This window comes from Petromyzon marinus, chromosome 1 (genome assembly GCF_048934315.1).
Source record: "Petromyzon marinus isolate PM22_M1 ecotype Great Lakes invasive population chromosome 1, UKy_Petmar_22M1.pri1.0, whole genome shotgun sequence".
NCBI lineage: Eukaryota > Metazoa > Chordata > Hyperoartia > Petromyzontiformes > Petromyzontidae > Petromyzon > Petromyzon marinus.
The window spans coordinates 29,636,365-29,645,162 of record NC_133667.1 but is presented as its reverse complement, the minus strand read 5'-3'; positions in this window follow the sequence as shown (position 1 = coordinate 29,645,162).

Here is an 8,798-nt window from a genome sequence, read left to right as displayed (position 1 = left end):
GAAATGTCTCTCCACCAAATTGGTTCCCGCACCCTACTGGAGAGATGAGGTGCACGCCTCACCCGAGTTCCCATGGCGAGATGTTGACTATCTCACCTGGTATACAGGAGGTTGCGGGTTCATTCCCGACCCTGGAACCTGTATATTTAGAGTTTGCATGTTCTCTCAGTGGTCACGTGGATTTTTCTCCGGGTCATCCGGATTTTCTCTTCACATTTAGAAACATGCGTTAGTGTATTTGGCTGCTATAAATTTCCACGTGATAAGCCACTTCATTGAGCTATGATTTGTGGCCAGAATGCTTCTAAAAAAGAGCTATATAGCTCAGTGTGCCTTACCTGGTAAAATAAAATTTGTTCAGTTTTAGTTTAGTTTAGAACAAATTGATATTGAAAGTGTAATGATTCCATGCGATTCCCCTATCTCTTGTGATTGAATGACTTTTTGTGATTCAGAATCATAATTAAATTCAAGAACTATTGTTTTACAATTGGTGAATGTAGCAGCATGCAGTTGCTGCAAGAGGTAAGTGAACCCACGCCATAAAACACATTCGGATGAAAAAAAAGAATTATTATGAATGAAATTTGATGCACATATCACGAGTCCAAGATCGGATATTGCAGTAGTTGATTAATCGATGAGCCATTAAACTGCGAGTGGATACCCCATCATGGCTGACCAAAACAATTATGGCCACGATACTAATAACTAAATTCATATTGTTACACTTTCAGTAGAACTACTTAGCCATTTTACATGTGCAACAGCTACAAGGTTAGTGTTATTTTGCTAAGCTTTTGTAAGTGCACTTGACTCACTGACTGAAAGTTGTAAGATAAAATCCTGGTTGGCATTCACTGCTGGATGAGTGCTTCCTTATGCCGTATCAATCATGGCGTTTATTTGACCATACTTTACCTTGCTGGTCAGTGCGGATGGGTGAAGGGGGGAATCCAAAACTGGTTCGAATATCACTAGCCACTGGTGTTAGTTAGCTATGGTTGGGAATCACTCAGGTCACCGTGTTTGTAGCGCAGTGCACCAGCTACTATCTCACCACTTCACCTGCCCATCATCCCTCTTCAGTTGTTAAAACAGGTACCACTTTCCAAGAAGTGACCAGTGGTTATCTCATGGAGATACTGATCACTGCAGCAGAAATGCAGAATATTCAATGCTGCGTCAACAGCTTATTTTGGAAATTAAAATCATAGTGGTTGCATTTCGTGAACAGCTATTTATCAGTAGCCAACAAAAAAACCTCGTGCGTGAAGTTAAGAGATTGACGCAATCTTTAGAAATGTCAGCACAAAACAAATGTACCATGGGGTTTTTCGGTGGGTACTGTGACCCATATGCATTTAATTCAAGTTTGTTGCATGAAAAAAGAAATTGGTCACAAATAGTTTTTCCCCCCACACAATTTAACATAAACTGAGGTTTTTTTTTAATTAAAGATGAAACGAAAATATATGTACGTAATTGAAGCGTGAGTGTATACAAAACTTTATAATTTATCAGTGTGCGGTTAGGATTTTCGGTTTTGCGTCTCCAAAACTTTAACCTGTTCATTAGCGATGGTGAGCAATGATAACTTTAATCAGTTTCACCTGTTGAGTGTTCTGAACACGAACTGTCATAAAACAACTCAACACATGGTTGAATAATACTGCCTTAAATTTTTTAAAATATAATAGACGTTTAGGGAAATGCCTTTTCTTCATAGCAAGTCATAAGACTGGTCAAATAGCATCAGCAATCCCAAAAAATGTGCCCTTTTTTCTAGCCAGTATAATTAAAATATTAGACCAAGCGTACATGTCACTCATTACCTGAAATATCAACTATCTTATTTATAGGTAAAAAAAAGTAATATTTCATTTTTAAAACGCTAGTAATGGAAGAATTCCACGACTCCAGGAAGTGGCCCCGAAGCTTGCCACAACGTAAGGGGACCGTGGCCAATTACAGCCAACGTCAGTTGACCGTGGACAATTAGACCCAAGCCGAAACATAACATATAAAAAATAATGTTTAAAAATATATATTTTATTATAGAATATAGTATTATCAGTATGACATAAGTATGCCAAGTTTGCAGTCGATACCACATTGGGAAGTGGGTTAAAATTGAGTTACAAGATTTGAGGATACAACGACAATGACAACAGACAGTGAGTTAAATAAAAAAGCATGTAATAATGAAGGCCTTTGTTTAACACGATGTATGCACACATCCTGCAATGCTTAGAAGACGCAGCTACACTGGACGCCCACGAGATTTACAGGCGCCCAAATGCATTCCTCGCTTGTTTAGAATGTACATATGAATATACAGATTTGCATTGCGAAAGTCATTATCTTTTGTGTTCCACCTGTAAGTAACGTGAACAAATTTCAATATGCAAAATCATTATGTAAAGGTGAACATTTGAAGTCATTAACATCAGGACAACCAGTAGCATGGACTTAGCAGTCTACACTTTTCAAATTAGACGAATGGAAACCAAAACTGACCGCAGGGTTCCATGTCTGGATCAGGGACGTGTGGCCAACAACATTTTCGACCATTTTTTGCCCCGGACATCGAACAAAAATTCGGAGGTCGAACAACTGGAAAAACCTATTTGGGCCGTGACGCGTAGCCAGGGCGACCGAGACAAAGGTGAATGACCCAGTTTACGCGTAGCTCTCGTCCTATACCACTGTAAAGTTCCTACCCCCAATACGACTCCTCTCATCCAGCACATGGACCAACAGGTAATTTTCAGCTTTAAAAAAAGCTCTACACGAAAGCCCTTTTTCAAAGGTGGCAAAATGGGCTGAGTTACACAATTTTGTAGAAAAATATCATCCAGATAAGGCAGTAGCCAGTAGAGCAGGCGATTTTTATAATAATGCATGAGTAATTTCAGAAACATCTTAAAACGGAGGCAGAAACAATCCTCTCTTGATCAGTTTTTAGTAAAAAGGTCCTCAAGTGAATCACAGTTAGTGCTAGAAAAAGGCAAAGAAAAGAAAGAACCCCAGACGGGCAGTTACCCAACGTGTTTATGGAGGGGGACTCCCCTTCCAAGCAACACTGACACCTCCTCCTCCCCTCCTCACCACCTTCCACTCAAGCCATCCACTCTCCTTACTACAGGTAAAGTGAAGTTCAATGTTCATTTATTTTACTAATTATAACTGTGTTTCTTGTGCTTTTATGTACTGTACTGTATTTTAATATTGTAAACTTTGTGTAAAAATGGCCCATAATCGGAAATTGATTCAGTGTTCGAACAATTCGGTGTTCGAACACGGTTTTGGAACGAATTAAGTTCGATCTCCGAGGTACCACTGTAGCTGTTACGAAAATTAAAAAAGAACACATTCCTGCGGAGGGAGCTGGTCCTGTCTAACACGCCCCCCCTCAGTGAGGCCACGCCCCCCTCTGTGTGAATCTGGCTCTGACACTAGTCAGTGCCTCCCCAGCCATTGACCTCACCGCACGTCACTGGTCTGGATATCATTTAACACTCACTGGATGACTCGTTACAGTTGTATTAGCAATTTAGGAAACCCTCATAACATATTCGAGTTATGCTCTCGCAATAATTTCCAAAGGAAACAGACGTGTTTTCTTATAGTTAATGAGGTGCTATGCAGGGGATTATAAATGCCATGATTTTCGGTTTTCTTATATATATTTAGTTTTTTTTATTAGCTACTGATTGTATTAACAGCGTGTCGGCATCACCGATCGATTGGCTGCTAAAAATGCGTCCTATTTTTATTGTATTGGCTGATATGTCATGGTGCATTTCTATGGTTATAGACAAAACTGTTCCATCACCATCTTCAGCCATGAACCTCTGCCTCCCCAGGATGTCGCTGTCAGTCTCTCACGGTCTCGCGATGCAACAATATGTCTATAGTTGATGCACAAGAGCGGATATCATTGCTCCATTTTCGTGAAATATTTACGAATTCAAACAGCTGCACTGCGATTGTATGAAGTATACATTTGAATAAAATGCATGTCATGCTCGCGGTCAATTTCATTTTAAATATATTGAACAATCATTTCCAGCCCTTTGTCAATCCACTCCTGCGTGAAGGCATCTGGTCCATCCTATGCGTTGTCAGTTGTGGTTTATTTCACTATACTTCACTACAATTGTCAGTCTTGGTTTGGTGATTTGGCCTGTGGGTGTAGGGGGAGAGAGGATGTGCAGGATCGATTCAGATATCACTCAGCACTAACGTTTCACATGGCCAGGAATCGAACTCGGGTTACCATATTCCACACTCCCCCCTACTCCCTAACGTTAAAATAGAGGTTGTACAAGTAGTGGATGCACATGAGCTCATTTCATCGCTCCATCTCCACGGTGGCCGGGCTCTCAGGGGAGTAATTTATCTTGGTTGCCACCCCCATTCGTTTAAAGAATAAAACAACATTACATTCGCAGTAAACAAAAATATCGATTCATACACGTGTAGTGTCTTGAAATTACTCACACTGACATGGAGTAACAGGTCACCTGCTTACACTTTATTAATCCTACTCTCGTACCCGTTGTCAGCACTCCTATGACTGCCTTCCACTGTCACCACACAGACTCTGCTTCTCCTACTACCCGCTCACATCTATTCTGCACCTCACCTACTCTCTCCTATCTCGCTGCTGCCCTCTCGTACGCTGCCCCGTACCCACTCATCCATCTGTCCCAGGCGCGGGGGTTCAGCCAACACCCGCCCGGCGACGGCGTGAGGGGGCGAGGTCCCGTTGACGGCTCGAGCGGCAGTGGCGAGATGTCTTCTTCTCTCTTGGTCCCCGAACTACTCCACTTTGCTCACGCAGACTCCCGCTTAAAAACCCCTCCTCATTCCGAGTCCTCACGTGCTCCCCACTTGAGCTGTCGCCTCCACGGCGCCTCTCGCCCTCATTAATTCCTAATCATCGCCCCCATCTCCCGTCTCTCCGGCGCCAACCTCCTGCCCCAACGCGCACACCTGCTCGTCCTCGATTGCACCCGCTCAACTGCGCGCACTGCGTAAACGTTACTCTACACACGCACTACTTAGGGGCCGTCCATAAATGACGTCAAGCGATTTTGGACGATTTTTGACCCCCCCCCTGCCGTCACACAGCGTCACAAAAAGTCAGACCCCCCCTCAAATATGACGTCACAAAGCTCTGCCCAAACCCCCAAAATAAAACATGCTTCAAATCGCTTTAAACTACTGTCATTGTAGTGCATATTTAATGTGGCGCTGCACTCTGATGTTGTAGGAGAAAACATTTATTAAAAAGTATATTTAATTAAGTAGAACGTGTTGTCTATATGTATTTAAAGTTGCGCATTTTGATGTGATGTCAGATTTCTCAACCCCCCCGCCCCTCCTCACACATCGTCACAAATGTCTGACCCCCCCCCACCCTAGGTGCGTGACGTCATTTATGGACGGCCCCTTACACATATGTAGTGCCGTGAATTCACTCGGATGACAACCGTCTTTCTTCCACCTCTCTTTTATTCCATCGTTCCGTACACACAGTAATTCTCCTCTTCGCGCTCCGCCAACTCGGACACTCCGATTCACATCAGCATCGTCCGCGCATCCTCTTCCACACACAGTGGTTCTTCCTCTATCTCCTCACACACAGTGTTGCCGCTATCTCTTCACACGCAGTGACTTCCTCTATCTCCGCACACACAGTGACCTGTCTGTCTATTTACACACAGTGACTCTATTTATCCATTCACACACAGTGACTTGCCTGTCTATTCACACACAGTGACTCTATCTATCTCCGCACACACAGTGACTTGCCTGTCTATTCACACACAGTGACTCTATCTATCTCCGCACACACAGTGACTTGCCTGTCTATTCACACACAGTGACTCTATCTATTCACACACAGTGACTCTATCTATCTCCGCACACACAGTGACTCTATCTATCTCCGCACACACAGTGACTCTATCTGTAACTCTCCCTGTACCTATCTCCTCCGTAACTACCTCTCCGCTAACGCTAACTCTCCCTATCGCTATTTACTGTCTTTTGGGTTCGGCTCTCAATCTATTCTTCCCTAACATTGCCAGCTGTCCTCTTCGTATCTCTCCACCTCTCGCCAACAACTGCCCAGCAACAACTCCCCCTCCGTTCAAATCACCTAGCGTTTTATCCCCTTTCCAATTATCCTTAATTAATTGCCACGTGGCTCGCTGGCATTTTCCCGCCAGCCCGCACCTGTCCAACGGTCAGACTTCGAGGCGCCGCCACTTAACGCTAACAGCCTCTCGACGAATCACAGCCCTCGTGCCACGACTCCCTTAATTACTTCGGGCTGTTTACGCCACCCGTGACTCGACCACCTGTTCGACCTCATGTGACCCACTTTCCTTGTATGTTTGTATGTACTGTATGTGGCCAATTCCTATGCGTATCGTTTACTCCACTACACATACACAGGTTTCGTCAGCGTAATCAATTTCATTGACATTTAATTTATTAATATCTTCCAAGCCTAATACCGGTGTTTTGAAACACAAATTGGGGGTGCATCTTATTCTACAGTGCGTCTTATAGTCAGGATATATACACAGAAAATGTCTCCACCATTATATCTGACTGCACATAAACAAATATATTGTTTACACAACACATCGGCCCAATGGCCGATTTAAGCAGCATCGATTCAACTATTGGAGAATGGTTTCGACACACTGTGTCTTTTTGCCAGAATCAGTGTCTATTTCATAAAATTAGCTTTTCTTTTGCCATTTTGGTGACCCAAGTCACTTTGGCACATGGTTTAACAAAAATAAACTTAAACCTGCATAATTTCAGTAAATATTGCTTCAGTACAAGCAAGCTCTGGGTCAGTTTTGACGTTCAGCAGAGCAAAACAAATTACATTAAATAATATAGCATACTAGCCTTTTGCCCGTCCAAGGACGGGTGTATTGCAGCCAATCTGAAACTTGCAAGCAAAAAGCAGACCGCGACGTCATATTCATTGCATTAATGCGTGTGCAATTTGTAAGGGCCAATTTAATTTAAAGGTTATAACCCCTTCTTCATCATGACGTCCTTTTGACTTCTATGTCTCAATAAATCGAATTGATGTGGTCGAGGAATTGGTCTAGAGCAGGCCGGCCATGCGGCCAAATTTACCATGGAAGTCGAAAAAGATGGCAAGCTACCTTTTTTGGATGTCCTAATAAAAAAGAGACCTGATGGTTCAATGAGCCACTCTGTCTACAGGAAAGCTACCCATACGGATGCTTACCTGAAACCGGATTCCCACCACCATCCATCCCAGAAGAATTCCCTCATCAAGACTCTGCACCATAGAGCCCAATGCATATCCGACCAGGAACACATAGCCAGTGAACTCAAGCACGTACACCAAGCTCTTAAGGCTAATGGTTACTCCGACTACACAATCCGCAAAGCTATCACTCCAACCATGAAGAAGGACCCTCTTGAGGAGCCTTTCAAAACCATCACTTTACCCTACATTTGCAGTGATCACAAAAAGATCTCCAAAATCTTGAATAAACACAAGATCCAGGTACGATTCAACACATTACATAAAATCCGTGATCTGGTTCTGTCTGTAAAAGATGTGATTTCGGACATATAGTACCCTGGCGTCTACAAACTAAGTTGCCTCTGTGGTAGTAGTTACATTGGAGAAACCAAACGTCACATCTCGGACCGCATTCGTGAACACAAAGCAGACCTAAAATACGGTAGGACCAACACCTCGGCCGTGGCAGATCACTGTTATAATTCAGTAGGCTCACATGACATTGACTTCTCCAAGACAGAGGTTCTTTGCAAGCCATCTGGCTACCATGAGAGATTCGTTCATGAGGCTATCCACATATATAAACACAGACAATTTCAACTGAGAAGATGGATTCTGGCTTAGCAATCATTGAAGGATTTGATAAACCATTTAGGGTCTTAATTGATTGTTCACGCTTATGGTGGCTTTCAAACCGCATCCATTATTCTCGTCTCCCCCCCCCCCCCCCTTTTCTGAACAAAGATGGACTCGTCCATCTGAATAACTGCCAAATCGCTTTCCGTGGTGCTAACATTAAAAAAACAGCCACTTTTTTCAAATTTTCTTGCTGTGGTTTTCACACCTGATGATGATTGCTTGTGTTGCAGTCGAAACATCGTGATAATGTTATTGTTTAATATTTTTTTATGATTTTATTGTTTCCCTTCTACGTGACTGTTCATGATTATTAATGAGGGGGGCTGGTCGACGTGGAGTGACGCCACGACCGTTGCACACAGACATTCTTGGCTCATATATTGGTAATAATAATGAGGGGGGTGTCCATTTGGAGGACGTCACCTGCTCATGATTATTAATGGGGGGTCCATATGGAGTGACGTCACTTGCGCATGATTATTAGTGAGGGGGAAGTACTCCATATTGAGTGACGTCACCCGCTAATTATTAATGAGGAGGGGTGGGGGGTCCATTTGGAGGACGTCACCTGCTCATGAATATTAATTAGGGGGGCTGGTCAATGTGGAGTGACGTCACGAGCGTTAAGGACAGACATTCCTGGGTGATTATAGTATGTATAATAAATACATTTCCAGAAGACCGTATTGACGATTCGTTTTGTTTAAAAAATAAAAAAAATACGTGGAGAGACAAGTATGTGAATGAGACAAATTGTCTACGTATCTATTTTGTTATTTATATTCTCGACCACGACGCTAATGATGAGTATTTTGTTGATAATTGGCAGTACAATATTAAGGAA